The following is a 16,471-nucleotide window of genomic DNA, read 5'->3' as shown; positions in this document are numbered from 1 at the left end:
ACAAAAACAAAGACCAACTCCCAATATTTGATTATCCCTGTCAGCAGTTGAATCTGATGGCATCTGTTTTTCTTCAGTGTTAAATATATAGGATTAGTGGAGGGCAAGGGACTTTTTGTAGAAACAACAGTCTTTTTGTTTGTTTGTTTCATTTTTAGGATTTTCTTTTCTTTCCTTTTCCTTTCTCACTTGACAGCCTATTTATTTATTTATTTATTTATTTTAAAATTTGAAAACTAAGAAAGAAGGACCTTACCAGATGAATCTCAGTCAACTCTTCTTTGATATTGTTTTTCCCCTCTTGGACTTAATTATCCTCCTGCCCCAGCCTCCAGAATAGTTAGAACTAGAGACAGATCCCATCTTGCCATGCTTGCTTTGTTTGGTTTGAATAGTTCTATGTGTCCAACAAGCAGAGAAGTGGACAGTTTCCTTGAGGCCGATACGATCTATCGTTCACGGAAAATAAGCACAATTCAAACAGGCAGTGTGAGGAACGCCTGAGCAGCTGAGGAATAGGCAGGGGTGAGGTGTAGGAGAGAAAGGGCCAGAGGTTTGAGCTAAGAATCGACAGTTTTCATCATGGAAGAACAGACATACATAGGATAGCCTGCATAGGCAGAGCTGCTGTGAGAGCACATTCCAGGAAAACCTTAAGAGATTACTTTAATAATAAACCATGCATTCTTCAGCAAGCTGTCACGGGATTAACTACCCCTTTCTCGGCTGGGAACACAGTCCAGACTCCACCCCACCCTACCACAGGGCAGGTTTTTGTGCAAATAACTGTCCTTATGTGGGGACCTTGGTTTTTAAAGCACTGCATTTAATTTTTTTCCTACTTTAATTCTCTAAACAAATTTTGGTGGTGATGAACATCGGGGTGGGCTTTGGTGTGTGTGTGTTTCTTATGTGGAGATGTTCATTTTAGACTTACTGAAAAGTTAACAACTTAGATGTGGTAGGAATGGTAAGAAACAGTACCTCCTGGGATAAAAAGAGTTAAATTTATTTTTATCCCCCCCCCCACTATGTGAGCAGGACATTGAACTACTGCCAAGACCAATATCAGCACCCTAGAGATATAAAAATACTCTGCAAAACCAGAACTCTCTACTGTGGGCTCTTTAGATTTCTGTCTAACACAAGGGTGTTCGCTTTAGCAGCCACTATGAGCCCGCTGCTCACAAATGAGCTCTTTGGGTCCACATCACCTCTTCACAACTGCAGTTCACAGCAGATGAAATCATCTTCTTTCTCTGGTTTCTAAGGCAAATCCATTCCATCTAGTGGGAGCAAGTTAACACATTTTGATAATAATCTTTTAACTATATAGATAAAGACAAAGGCGTAAGTGGCCATTTCCACATTGAGAAATGATTCATGTCTGTCTGTAGACTTGTTTCTTTTGTATTATCAGAGCCCCTGTTTGTGTGAATGAACTACCTTTTTTTTCCCCCCCTAGTTTTTGAACCTTTTGAAATGACACCATTTCTCTAGACTACTGGATTTGAGAATCAAAGTGTGATGTTCTCAGAGCTAGCAGAATTAAAGTTCGCACCTATGTCTTGTGCCTTCATAGAACTGAAAAGTAGACCATCCATCATTCACAGAAAATCCTTTTTTTTTTTTCAACCATAGAAAATTACCTCAGAGGAATATTGGAAGCACACACACACACACACACACACACACACACACACACACCCCTCTACTCTGCACACCCAGGTGTGGAGGGAATCCAGAGGTCAGGTAGGGGCAGCACCTGGACCAGCTGTGTTGTTCTGTGTCTCTTACTCTCCCTGCATGAGGGCTGCTCCAAGCCTGACCTACTTGCAAGCAAAAACTGCCACTCTCATTGAGCTACCTCAAATTACAGTGATTTTGCAGCTGGGGCTAGGCATGGACCACAAAATACATCCTTGGTGCACCATAAGCCCAATTTGAACCCTGGATTCTCAGTAGTAAAATGCAAATCCATTGTGTTGCTTACTCAATAAAATCAATAACCCGTTTCCATCCAAGTCACAATTTGTCATTTTCATAATCAGTACATTCTGCTACAACTGGGGGGGGGGCGGGGCAGGAGGGAGAGGGAGGAAGAGGAGGAGCAGAAGGAAAAACAGACAAGAGGAGGAGGAACAAGAAAAAAAAGGACTAAATAAGAAAGTGGAAGAGGAGGAAGGGGGAGGGGAAGGAGGGAGAAGGGGGAGGGGAAGGAGGAAGTCAGGGGAGGAGGACCTTCCCAAAGCTTAATTTCTTAAGTACTTAAAAAGCACCACTGTTTCTGTGACTATTTAACAATTGTCCCCTGACTTTAAAATATGCAGAAAATAAATTGTGAGATTCTATAGGATTCCCAAGGTCTGCTCTGCCGGGCTATCCACAGCTGAGCATCGAAGAAACACCTTCCAATACTTATTCTCATATCTCAATATTTTCATGAAGGAATAAGAAATGCTGTAGAAACTAGCAGACAAAGTCATGTTATCTACGTGTGGGTGGATATACACTGAAATGATCACAAATGTAGATCATTTATATGGATGCTAACTTGTTTTGTTTAGGCCAGTTTAACAGCGAGAATATGCTCAAGCGTGATATTAAATTTCAATAACAAGGCATCTTTTTATTTGGGCACACATAGATTTCCCTCCTGTTTAAGCACGTTCACAATTAAAGAATAGTGATTTTCTTTAAAGGTAACAATCCAGTCACATGCCCAGCTTTAGAAAGGACAGACTGGACCCAGGAACGGAAAGTCAGGAGTAAAGGCACGTCTTTGTTCAAAATGCCCCAGGCGGTTTAGGAGGAGTTCGCAGTTCGCGTGCCACGCCACTCGAAGTGGCAATCCAGGGAACGGATCTGTGAAACGCAGCTCAAAGGATCCCATCCTTTTCCTCCAGAGTTTCCCTTTTCCTGTCCTTACGTGCACCCTTTCTGGCCCAAGGCAGTGTGGGGCTCCTGGCCCGGGTTGTGTGCACGCTCCTTTTTCCGGGTCTCTGCGATCGCCCCCAGCTGGCCGGGCGCACGGGGCGCAGGAGGCGCAGGAGGCGCCGGATCTCCGTGGCTTTAGTTCGAGTTAATAAACAGTTAAGTTTGGAAGACTCGGCAGACACGTTGAGGGGGAGTTACCAAGTCCAGGCAGCAAAAACATCCCGCCGCCACATTCCTGGAGAGTCCTCAGAGCCAGCATCTGATTAGAACCATATCTCTACCGGGAGTGGCCGCGCGGCTATTTAAGTGGGGTTCTCCGCGTCCTCGGCGCTGCAGCCTGGAGGCTTCGGGCGCGGGGAAGTCATGCTGGCTCCGCAGAAGCACTAGCTAGTCCGTGAGTAGCTCTGCCATCCCCCCTTCCCTTCGGTCCCTTCTTTCTTTCTTTCTTTCTTTCTTTCTTTCTTTCTTTCTTTCTTTCTCCTTTTTTCTTTTTTCTTTTTTGCGACCTACTTCTCTCCTTTGCTGGCTCCTCTCTTCCCATCCCTGCCTTGGCTGCAGACCTTGGGTACTGGGGAAATCTTACAAATGAGACAGTGTACTCCGGGGAGAGCAGCGGGTTTTGTGGCCTGACATCTGTGGAATGCTTCCAAGGAATGCATTTTACCTTTGGGGTCGGACTCAATGCGCCCATCCTGTGACATTTAACGAGTCTCTCCGTGTGTGTGTGTGTGTGTGTGTGTGTGTGTGTGTGTGTGTGTTGTACACGTGCCCTAGTGCTTTAGGGCTTAGGGGACATCCCAGGGAATGCGTGGTGTGGCTGCTGCCCACCTAATTAACTCCTGAATGATGTTCAGTTTTACTGTGCAACAAAGGCTGGGGACATGGTCTGTGCCTCCGAGGAGCTATTTTCTGCTGACTGACAGCACAGGGCATTAAAAATGTGAACTTTGTCTTATACCAGCATTCCTAGGGAAAGTATCTGCCCAAGCCACTTAACAAACTTGTTTTAAATCCTGAAGCGTTTAAATGCTGTTTTTCTTGACTGTTGTAAATTATTTGGAAGGATTAAGAATTCAAGAAGAGGGACTAAACTGTGTTTAAAACCTTGGAGACCCTGCCAACGTAGCGGTTCTCTTTGCGGCATAGAGCTGGCTGTTATTTCTTCCTGCCCGCTCTCCTCCACTTAATCCTGAGTCTGGAATTCAGCTCTGTAGTCGGTTTCAGATGGGAGCTACGTGAATCCGAAGGGAAATTTAACTGGATTAAAAACAGTTAAAAAATATGGATGTTATCTCCACCCGAGGCACCCCCTCCCACCCTTTCCTCTTTCTTCGCCTGTGTTTGGAAGAAAGGGAGCCACTCTGTAAACCGAGAAGAGCAGAAACGAGCGAGCTTCCAGACACATGGAAAGCTTTAAAAATTATGGAGGGGCAACTTCATGAATAGTAAATGTTGCTGTTGCTCTATAAAGATGAAAAAATTTCTGGCCCTAATCAGGCAAAGCAGGAGGGCAGGGGTGGAGGTAGATATAACTCCAACCTAAGTAATGGCAGAAAATTTGCCAAAATCCCTTGGAGGTAGGTGATAAGGCTCCAGGAGCGCTTCTGACGGGGTGTCTAACCTACCTAGTTTACAATCTTGAGGCCTGGGTTCTGCACATAGAAGCAGTGACTGGTTGTTCAGAAAGGAGGGACTAGCCAGGACTCGGGAGCCACTGCTACCAAATGGCTTTTCATGGTGCTATCTTGTCCTGGATTAGGCTGCCCTGTTTTAGCTAGGTACCCCACCCACCAACGACTCTACCTCTCTCCACTCCCTTGAATTGAGGCAGGGCACAGCAGTACTGAAAGAAATGTACTGGCTTGAGAATTTAGGAGTGTTGGGGATTCAGGAAACAGAGGAAAACAGCTATCTAGACAAAGCAATGCTAGAGCGAACACAGCTCAGAAGGTGAGATTAGCAAGACCCCTTGAGAAAGCGCCAGAGAGGTGTGGTGGGTGGTCTCTTCCAGCACCCTCATCAGACACAGACCACCTCTTCCCTAGTTCGTAGTCACTGTCTCCTAAAACTCACTGGTTCTTCCTATGCCTTGTTTAAAAACTAAACACAAACCCCTTCTTTCTCTACTGCAAACTCAAGCTCTTTTATCCAACCACGAACCTAGAAACTTTTTCCCCCTAGGCTACTATGCTCCGTCTTTGCCCTGAGTTCTGGAGAAGGAACCCAGGACCTTGGGCATGCTGGACAAGCCATGGAGCTGTGCTTCTCAATTCCTGGTTGGATGGTCTTACTCTGTACCCCAATCTAGACTTAAACTCATCATCCTCCTGCCTCTGCCTCAGGAGCCCTAGGACTGTAGGTGGAGGTGACCACACCTCGCTAAGCTGGGCCACTTGTATTATGGCAGAAGAGAGAGATTGTGGAGGAATGGGAGGAATGTCTTCTGCCTTTGCCCTCCAGCACCCATGTATTTATAGAACTCATGATCCTGATTCTATTGATCTCTACCTGAGGATGTAAAGGAGGCTGGGAAGATAACCACAGCGATGCTTTTAGGCCTTGCTGACTTGAGAAGAAAGAACAAAATCCAGAGGTTAGATCTCTCTCTCTCTCCTTTCCTCTTTTTCTTTTGGCATTTTGACACTGAATCCCAAAACTTATCTCTCTTCTCAGTGGGATATTGAGCCCCCGCCCCCTCCAAGACATCGAGTCCTGGAATCCCAGGCGAGCGACACCACACCCAGTTCAGAGTTTGCATTTCTGCTAAAGACTTAAAATTTCCAAGGTTAAACTAAGTCTAAATTCCTGTCCTTGGGCCTATTTATTTCTTGTCTTCCTCCGAGGGTTAGGTGGATTTTAGCTCACTTTGAAGATAGTTGTTGACGTGGTGAATGGTGCAAGAGCTTCCGGAAGCTGTGGACCAACTGGTCTGGACTGCTCAGCCATAGTTCTGTTACCTAAAAATTAAACGAGCAGGAAAACAGGGCTTGCTGGGTGGCTTGTGGCCACCAGGAAGTTTTGTGGGAAACTGTGCTCCTGGTGAGGCCATGAGGAAGTCCCTTCTTCATTTCTCCCCCAGACTAAGCCTACTACCACTTTGATGAAGCCAACTTGGAAAAACCTTGTGTTTCTTCGTCTCTTCTCTCTGTTGGGGTTTCATTCCTTTTCTTCTAGGACAGAGCGAGGATACTGGAATGGGTGGAGAGGCTGCTGAAGGGAACTCACTAACAACCTAAGTTCCTGCAGCTGAAGGCTTGCAAGGGTCTGCCATTTAAACCTCCCTACCCTGGGCAGAATTAGGCTGGGAACCGACTGGCAATCTGAAACACCTGAGCAGCAGGATGCGGCTGTTTTGGGTTTTCGGTTGGTTTGGTTTCCTCCTCGTTCTCCCTGGAGTTGTAATAAAACTTGAAGCACTGTTACGGAATTGCAGAGGGCAGTCCAAGTCTCATTTAGATGACACAGTATTCACATCAGATAAGTGTGTTTAAGGGAAAGCTAAATTATGGTAAGATATCCTAGTGGGTTAATCATAGCAATCAGAAAGGAAGCAAATGACCAGGTCTCCTGCTAGAGACAAAGCCCAAACAAATTCCTGATTAGGGGTACAAATGGTGCTGGATATCTTAAAGGCTTAGCAGTTCCTATATGCATTCATGTGCTAGCCGTGTCCCTCCTTCTGCCAACACAGCCCAGTTGGGTAGTAGTTGAAAGCATCCGCACAACAGTTAGTAAAATGACCGTGGACACACAGCATAACCTCTCGGTAATTCTGTTTTCTTATCTGGGGAAGAACAATAGTACTAAGGGCTGCTGAGAAGGTAAGTTAATCTATATCATTAGAATACTTTATTCTGTTTGTCTATTTGTTTCTGCCCTGTGAACAATTGAATCAAGCGTCTTTGTGGCCCCTGAGAGCAAGTGGAGAATTTCTTAATCAGAGTGGAATACCACCCACCTATTTGAAAAATGGTAATCGTTCAAGTATTCAATACTAAAAAAGCCTGTGTGTTTGCTTGTGTTCATGCTAGAACAGACAGTTACTCTCTGTTCTCAGTGTGGAGGACTGCTATTTGGTTTGGTCAGAATGACCTCTGGTCTCACACTCTCTCAGACTCCCTACAGAGAAAGAATGACCCTTCTCCTGAAGTCAGCATTCTAGCCAAGGAAGTGGGAAAGGGAGGGACCACCCTGACTAAGCAGTGACTAGGCCAGGACACGGGCCCCAATACTATCTTGGTCCACATAGCTGGGCAGGTTGCCATGGTTACTCCCCTTCCTGCATCTTTCCACCACCCTGGAAGGAAACTTGCCTTCTCTAGTGCAAGCAAAATCTGAACAAATTGCTTCCTGCTCTAAAATTGGAAGTTACTAAGTGAAGTAGAGCCTTTCGTTACTCATATGGCCTTCTCTCACCCCTCAAACTTGTTTTAATTCTAATATAGACTTTCTAGTCTTTGCTAGCTCTCACATCATCTAGACAACAACACAAGGCAGCTTATAAAATTTCAGTTATTACCTCAGTACAGAAGTTGCTTGGCAATTTCTGTCTCCTCTTTAACCTGCATAAACTAGCTGGGGGCAAGTGACCTGTGGCTGATCTAAGCTGGTAGGAATTCTCAGTAATGGGTCACGCCAATTTACGGTTTAGTTCTCGGGAAGTTAGCAGGAAGCAGAAAGTATGAAGAACATCTCAGATCTTTCAAGAAATATCTGAGTAAAGGGTGAGGGAAAAACAGGAAGTAAGGATTCTAGAATGTTGGGTCTCTACTCCTGTAAGAGCTAAGAGTTGTTGCAACTGTGGAGCGGGTGCCTATGTGTAGAAAACCCTAGGTTCAACCCCCAACACTACAGAAAAGGAAAATTAAGTTAAAATGCTCTTAAACCTGGAAGAAACTTGAATGACAAGTAGGTTTAATAAGCCTTGGGAGAAAGCAAAGCTAGTAAAAGCTCGTCCGTTTCACCACAGTGATGTGATGTAACACATTAGGCTGAAAAACCCTGCTCTCTGCAGAGGACATAAACTGCAACCTGCAAGCTGATTTGTAACAAATGAAGTAACCCGCCCAAGACTGCACTCTTGGGGTGTGATTCACAGCTAGAGAGATCCCTCCTCCTCCTCCTCTTCCTCCTCCTCCTCTTCCTCCTCCTCCTCCTTTTAAAGATTTATTTATTTATTATATGTAAATACACTGTAGCTGTCTTCAGACACTCCAGAAGAATGCACATCATATCTCACTACAGATGTTATGAGCCACCATTTGGTTGCAGGGATTTGAACTCAGGACCTTCAGAAGAGCAGTTGGTGCTCTTAACCATTGAGCCATCTCTCCAGCCCGAGAGACCACTTCTGAGACAGGTTCTCAGAGTGTGGTCTCTCCACTCCAGATGGACTGAACCAAGCTGACAGAAGGGCTCACCCAGCCGCATTCTACATACCTCTCATTTGATCTAAGAGTAACACTTATATTATAGTCCAGCTTTATGATCCAGTCACGCAGTGGAAAGCCTAACATCGTACTTCAACTCCTGCCATCATGGAAATAGTAAAGCAAAGCTATTTAAGTTTAGCTGCATTATCGGTTGCAAAGAGATGAGACAGCACATATTTATGTTTTACCCAGAATCCCAACATTGCTTTCTTGGTCCAAAGAAAACCATTGTACACCTTAGTTTTATGACATTGCCGAAGATCTAAATCCTTTCTCCTAGGCCAAAGTTCTTTAAAGAGTATAATTAATGTCCCTTAGGAGACTGTCTCAGCCAACACCTTTTTTTTTTTTTTTTCCTAAAAAGGACTCCAGTAATCTACATCATTACCCTTAAACCAGGTGGCTTTTTTCTACCTCATAGCTTTTACATTTGCTTTTCATGCCGTGTCCAGGAGCGCAGACAAGAGCCTCCACTGTAAATACACTATCTACTGCACTTGAGTTTTAGAGAGCTGTGTGTCTTAGGAAGGATCAGTCTATTCTCCCATTTAACTTCTATAACTTGTAACTCAAAAAAAAAAGAAAAAAAATTCCTGGACTTTGGGTTTAGCTCAGTTGCTGTAGTGCTTACCCAGGAAGCACAAGGCTCTGGGTTCAGTCCCCACTACTGAACTAATTGTAGCTCATACCAGTAATTCCAGCATTGGGGAAGTGGAAGTGGGGACGGTCCAAAGTTAAAGAGCATTGAAATTATACAGTGAGTTTGAGGCCAGCCTGGGCTACTTACTGTCTCAGAAAAAGATGTCTCCATTATTTAGCTCCTGCATGATCAGCTTGCTCCATATCAGCCCCTAAAGGGGAGGCTTTAGTGTTTCTCTGAGTATTGATGAAGAACCTATGTGATCCATGATGCTGGGTTGGCAATGGAGAAACAACAATCCCAGCGAGTAGCAGTAAGGAAGAAGTCTGCATCAGGTGAGGCCCGTCTAGAGTTCTGCCAACCTTCAGTGGAATGGCAACTCCTGGCATTTCTCAGAAACAATACTAAAAGCCAGGCAAGTGACGCATTGGTAGAGCTTCTACGGAGCACACATGAGACACTGGATTTGATTGCCAGTTTTAAAAGAAGGTGGCTCAGTGTCCCTAACTTTTAGCTATCACATCCACCTTGCAAAACAGTCCTAAGAATGATTGGTGTGGGGGCTGGAGAGATGGCTCAGCAGTTAAGAGTGCTGACTGCTCTCCCAGAGGTCCTGAGTTCAATTCCCAGCAACCACATGGTGGCTCACAACCATCTGTAATGGAATCTGACACCCTCTTCTGGTACGTCTAAAGACAGCTATAGTGTGCTCATACATAAAATAAATAAATCTTTTTTAAAAAGAAGAAGAATTATTGGTGTGGGTAGAGATCCCACTTGGGACTAAAGTATGTATGGTGTCATCCAGAAGTTGATTAAAGAACTCTGCTTCTGAGATGAATGAGGTTAGTGGTTCCAAGCTCCTACAAATGTCCATGTCCACAGTCCAGCTTCGCCGTAACACAAGAGGTATAATATCTGAATTTCCTTTTTCCTCTCAGTAAAATGAACTGTCTCAAAGTTACAGCTAAAGGGAATGGAAAGTTCCTGAGGGTGTCTGCTGACAGACAAATGCTCCTCTCAAACTGTCATTCCCAGTGCAACAGCTGGGCTGATGTGTGGGAAACGTTCTTATTCTCCTTCTTGCTGAGTTTTAGATAAGCTACATTCTGATGCTGAACACATTGAGGCTGAGAGGTCAACCAATTTTCCTTCCTATGTTAAATCCATTAAATATGAGGGTCAAGCAGTAGAATATGACAATATGCCATTAATTGGTAGAGACCTACAAATGCTACCTTTCATGGTTCCACGTTGGTCTGGCCAAGACAATACGGTCTTTGTAAAGTCTAGAGTCGATCTACACCTAAAAATCTGGAACAAGAAAAGTAACCAATTTTCCTTCTTGTATCAGGCATAGCTGTTTTCCTATGTAACCTCCTTCCCTCCCTCCTCTCATGCACTTCTTTCTCCCTCCCTTCATCCCTTCTTTTTCTCCCTACTTTCTTATGGGACAGGGTCTCTCAGTAGCCCAATCTGGCATCAAACTTCTCGTCCTTCTGCTTGAGCCTCCCAACGGTTCCATAGGTATAGGTATGTACCACCGCATCCAAGTTTTACACTTTACCTTTCAGCTGCTTTGTTCAAGGCTAAAGTCTGTTCTGATTTCTGACACACAATTCAGAATAAGCTTTTATATTATCATCTAGTGTTATAGAAATAAGCCAAATGCATCTGCAACTATGACAGAGGCATTAAGTAGGTTGGGAAGAACGCAGGGCCCACTTGGCTTTGGGTTACAATGGTAAAGTCCTCTGAGTCAGGATCAGAAATCACAATGAATGTATACACTAAGCCTTCCAGGACCCATGCTTTAGGGGGAGGCCTTAGGTGTGCTTTAGTTATATCACCATTGACTTTGTTGCTATTGCTGTCTTCACATCAGCAGTGTTTGCTTCCCCCATCCCCTCCAAAATTAAAGACGATAAATGCAACCCCAACTTTGAAGTAGAAAACAAATGTAGAGCTGACAGTTCTTCCATTAATAGTTATTGATATTTAAACATAATTCTTTCACTAGTAGTTAATGATATTCAATACTGATTTCTGCCGATGCAAAGGTTGAACTATAGATAGAATCTTTCAGAAAACATCTAGATAGATAGAAAGATAGATAGATAAATAGATCTAAATTGAAATGATAACTAATTTTACTTAGTATCCAAATTGTCTTCGGAAGTATAACTTGATGCAAAATGTTTAATTAATTGCCTGAAAACCTGTTGAGGGAATGAAATTCTGATTTATTGAGCTGCCTGGAATTATAATAATTAAACATTGGTTGAAATTCAAAATCAGATGCAACTATTTATCTTGTGCATGCTAATTACCATCCACAAAAAAAAATTAGCTGGGTATGGAGATACACACACACACACACACAGAGAGAGAGAGAGAGAGAGAGAGAGAGAGAGAGAGAGAGAGAATGCCCATATGGTGTGGCACACACCTATGGTCCCAGAACTAAGGAAGCAGAGACAAGAAGAGCTTGACTTCAAGACCAACCTGGGTGACATAGTGAAATCCCATCTTGACAAAATAAAAGAAATTTAGAGAAAAATGAGAATCTAATAGCAGGATTTGTTCCAATTGAGTGGTGTAGGGAATTTACATGGGTCCAAGTGAAGTCAGTGGTTGTAATAATGGAGTTGTCCTTTAAGTGACTAAAGGTGTCAACTATGCAAAGGTAAAATGAGAAAAGACATTGTAGGGAAAAGTAAACAAGGGAATCATGTAGGCTGGGAAGAACGGAGTATACTCTAGTCACTCTGGCCACTCTGACAGGTGCAGAGCTAAGAGATCATAACGTATCAAAGGAAACCATGGAGTAGTACAGCGCTCATGGAAGTTAGGGGTTTCGTAAGAGTATCTCTTCATTTAAGCAGAAAGACATGTTGACTCAAAACAGCTAGCCTGTCTAAGCTAGCAAGATGAGTGTGAGCAAGGATTGCTTAGAAGTTGACAAAAATCCTACCAGCAAAGTACAGCAACAAGTTTGCTTGATTTAATATTAAAGAACAAAAGGGAAACAGGTTTATTGTCCTATATTTCTTCTGATTTGTCTGAGACAGGTTCTTGCTATGTAGCTCAGGCTAGCTAGCCACCAGTTCACTGCATAATCTGAGCTGGATCAAAGTCAACAAGCCCTCCAGCCATTGACCTCCTCCACTCCCACCCTCCAGCACTGGAATTATAGGTATGCATTACCACCTCCTATTTGATTAGCCTTATTGTTTTAAAGTACCATCCTTTTACCAGACTGCATAAAGCCTAGGAAAGCAGGGTAACTAATTCCCTCACCTCATAGGCTTTACTGAGTTAAGGGAAGAATTCCCCAATGAGTCAGAAAGCAACAATAGGTCATCATGTGGGGAACGATACAGTGAGTAAGAGACATTTCTGAGGTCATACACTTGAATAGACTTTGAGTGACAGGTTGAGACTTAAGTGGGAGAAGACCATCAGGAATTCAAGCTGGGAGAGCAGCAGCAGAGGCATGGAAGGCGTGGCACATCCATATCTGTTTGGGGAAACAGAAAAGAATGTCTTCTCTAGAGAGCCAGTAACCATGAATCCATATGTCTGCGAGTGGGTTAAGGACTTTGAAGCACAAATATAGGTATTGAGCACTGACACTTGATTAATACAAAATCAGGAAGGCTAATCCAGTAGGCACTTCTTTTTTTTGTGGGGGGGGGGGTTTGTTTTGTTTTTCAGTTTTTGTTTTGTTTTGTTTTTTGTTGTTGGTTTTTGTTTGTTTGTTTGTTTTTTGAGACAGGGTTTCTCTGTGTAGCCCTGGCTGCCCTAGAACTCACTCTGTAGACCAGGCTGGCCTCGAACTCAGAAAACCGCCTGCCTCTGCCTTCCAAGTGCTGAGGTGAAAGGCATGTACCACCACCGCCCGCAGTAGACACTTCTACATAATGTCTCCATAGAAGTTGACCCAATACCACTAGAATCACTTAGAACTTGGGTTATCATTGGAATTCTTTGCGAAGATGGAAAGTGCTTAGTGATTGCATCTTTCGACTTTAAGCATTTTAGGCACAGTAGGGAATAGCATAGTATTTATGTAGAAGAGGTAACGTACATATACCATGAACCAGACACTCATAAAGAGTAATGTGACAATGATGCATGGCTGGGGAAGAACGCTGGAACTCAGTAAAGTGTAAGAAACAGGAGAAGGATGAGTAGCAGCATGACAACCAGGGGCAACTGCAAAACAAAACAACAAAACAGTAAGTCGGAGCCTTGCTGGATAAGTAGATACCTGAACAGTCGAGGATATTCCAAGCTACAGACAACACTCTCACAGGTTTTGTAGGTACAGAACAAATCCCATCAAATCTCTGCCCAGCCCATCTAGAGTGGTGCTAACATGACATGTCCTCTGTGACATTCCTGTTGGTTGAAACTGATTGCCAGATGTATGTAATGTTTCCTTCCAGTGTTTATGAAGCTAGTGTTGGATAAGAACCTTGAGTTTTAAGTTAACTTTACAGAAAACACCACTGGTATTCTTTAACAACCCTGCCTTGCACAATTCTTCCTCTCAGAGGTCACTGCCACAAAGGTGTTCCTTGAGATTGTAGTTTGGCTACAGGAGATTTTACCAAATTGTTGGACAGATAGTCTATACATTGTGGTAGTCTTCTACCATTGTTCATATAGAATTCCTTGACAAAGTGCTAATTTTGTTTCCTTACTAATGTTGATAGCAGAGATTTTCATGCTAACTAGAAACATCCCCTCCAAATCACTAAGCATGAACTTTAGCCAGCACTTTCTCATCTTGTGCAGCAGGTACCTATGGGTAAAGACCATGTCTTCTTCGTCATTCTATACATAGCCTAATACAGTGCTTGGCACATAGTAGGTATTTAATAAACAACCAGATGGCCAGGTGGATAAGTCACTCAAGCCACTCTCATTTATGACTTGTAATTTTCCCTTTAGCTATTAGAATCAGTGAAACATTTCTGTCCTAGCTCTTGAGCAATTTATAATGAGCAATATCCACATGCTCCTATAGTTTATATCTGCTCAGGTCTTAAGAAATACAGACAAGGTGTTACTAAAATTCTCCAGATGGTGTGGTGTTCCCAAGTCATGGGTTTAAGGTCTATATCATCTGATGGATGCAAGCACTTGGCTAATAACAATTGTACTCCACTGTTTCCAGGCTGCCATTACATCCAAAGACAGCTTTTCGTTCTTCCTTTGTTTCAGCACCTACATATGTTCATCAAACTTTCGAATACAGATGACCTGTCTGTCGGTCATGACTGATAATTGCTTTGATTTAACATAATCTCTGCCCAAATGAGAAAAACTTAAATGTATTTATTTTGTTTTGCTTTGCATTTTTTGAGATAGGAGCGGGCACTATAGCCTGGGATTTACTATGTAGCCCAAACTGAGCTCCTCCTGGCTTAGCTGGTCCCACCCCACACCAGCAGAGGGATTGTAGCCATGAGCCACCACACCCAGTGAGAAACTTATTTTTGAAAATTTGCTTGTGCAGCTGGCTTGTGATTTAAGATGTAATTTCCACTAGCCTTTCTAAATGTTGACGGCATTAGACTGCCAACTCATTACTCTCTGCCTTGCCCTCAGTGTGTCCAAGAACATAGCTGGAAACCAAGACTAGGTCATAGCCTAGCCAGCTTCAAAATCACACCATCAAAGCAATTTTTCAAAGTTTTATTATTTGATTCAAAATGCACTGCTCGGTGATTAAGCTGCTTGCTTATTCAGCTGAAGTCCAGATCCTGGCAGCCATATGAGCAACTCATAAACACCTGTAATTCTAGTTCCCAGGAATCAATCCTGGCCTCCCAGGCATTTGCACATACGTGTTCGAACACACATACATAAGACGTACAAATAAGTCATAATGAAATAAGTTTTAAAATAACCTTATTAATGAATTACTTTTTTTCTTTCAGTTTTTTTTTTTCACAGTTTCTCTCTGAGTGTAGTTCTGAATGTCCCAGGACCAAGGTTACCTCAAACCAGTACTGAGATTAAAGGTGTGTGCCACCACTCCCTGGCTTGAATCTTTAATTTGTCAGGAGATTGTTCTCAGCAGCTTTACATAGGCATCAGTTAAATGGTGATGGAGATGGTATTGTTGTAGGCTGGCTATGGGCCCCTTTCTAGATACATTCAGGTGTTCTCTGTATGTGTTACTGGATCCTAAGAGACTTACCTAATTTCCTTTGTTGGGTGCTAAAATTAGGCCCAGCCTCTTACACTCGATAGCACCCTAGGCATGTGCCCCATTTTTGTAATGCTCCAAGCTCTACCTAAATGTTAAATATTGCTCTCTGATATATTAACACATCTCTGAGACATTTAGTTTTAAAAATCAAAGCACACACCACGCTAATGTTATATCCTAACTGTTTAAGGATTAGCAGCTGCCTAGCCTTTTCTCAGCGCTGATGTTTCTGGATTTTCAATAGTTATATAAGAAACACTGAATGGGCAAGAGCAATACTGCTTCAAATAAGTCAGTGACGTGGTTATTTCAGTCAGTCGCTACCTTTGATAAAAGATGTCCTTGTTTTGTTTCCTAAATTGACACTTCAAAAATGCCATTTCACTGATAAAATAGGCATTAAAGGAGACTTCTTTTTAAAGATAAGATGGATTGTAGAATGAAGGGCGTACTATATAATGGCCTTTGACTTTTCTGAAAGCCACATTTGGGACACAGTTTATTTGAAGTTTGAGGGTCACTGGCATCACTGCCTGCCTAGAAAGAATGACCTTGAATCTGACATTTGAGATTATTAGACCTTAACATTTTGACTAAAAGGTTTTGTTTCCAGAAGATTAGTCGAGTATTTAAAATAAAAGAAACTGGCAGCGTCGAATCACTCAAAGCAGCAAGTCCACGCAGCTATCATACTACAAAGCTATCTGACTCTTTGAAGCCTTCCTGCGGGCACTCGGATTTGTCACTGCCCCAGCCTCGACACCATCACTCGTCCTCAGTCTCCTCAGTACTGTCTAGACAAAATAGAGCACCGTAAACTCACTGTAATCCAGCTTGACCTGACTCTCAACCTTTCCCCCAGCATCACGAGGGCCAGTCCTGTATCCTTACTCAGCTGATATAAATACTCTTTATTCCTTGCTAAGAATTTTTCTTTCCCAAATAGATTTTCTAGTTTTTGCAAATTACACCTAGCTTAAACAAAATATATATTGTTTTAATTTTTTAAAAAGGCTCTTTTTCTTTGCCAGTGTTGCTCCATAGCAAAGGTTTAGGTAAAAGCATCAGAAACAAGCACACTTAATTCTTTCAAGCCAGCTTTTCCCATCAATTTTTTTCCTGGTGGACCTAATTAATTGCATGTTTCTACAAAATGTTGCTTACAGAAGACATTACCAGCTAACACAGCAACTGTAGCCGTTCACCAAATTTCAGATGTCCCTCAAAGTCTCTGTA

The 16,471-nt window shown here is 42.9% G+C and overlaps 1 protein-coding gene across 5 annotated transcripts in view; it reads left to right on the top strand.

Annotated features, from left to right (window-relative positions):
- The window catches only part of Dab2 (DAB adaptor protein 2), a 138,035-nt gene that overhangs the window by 82,039 nt on the left and 39,525 nt on the right, over nucleotides 1-16,471 (top strand). Inside the window, exon 1 of one of the 5 annotated variants that reach the window (XM_085831473.1) lies at nucleotides 3,041-3,331. The exons of 2 other annotated variants lie outside the window; for them this stretch is intronic. The gene's annotated coding sequence lies outside the window, so the exon portion shown is untranslated. Of the gene's footprint in view, nucleotides 1-3,040; nucleotides 3,332-16,471 lie in introns of those variants that run through there. 2 more of the 5 variants (XM_021183554.3, XM_029469402.2) reach the window with 2 other exon arrangements.

Source organism: Mus caroli, unplaced genomic scaffold (genome assembly GCF_978045245.1).
Source record: "Mus caroli unplaced genomic scaffold, Mus_caroli_1 scaffold_16, whole genome shotgun sequence".
NCBI lineage: Eukaryota > Metazoa > Chordata > Mammalia > Rodentia > Muridae > Mus > Mus caroli.
This window is presented reverse-complemented; position numbering and strand designations above follow the sequence as displayed.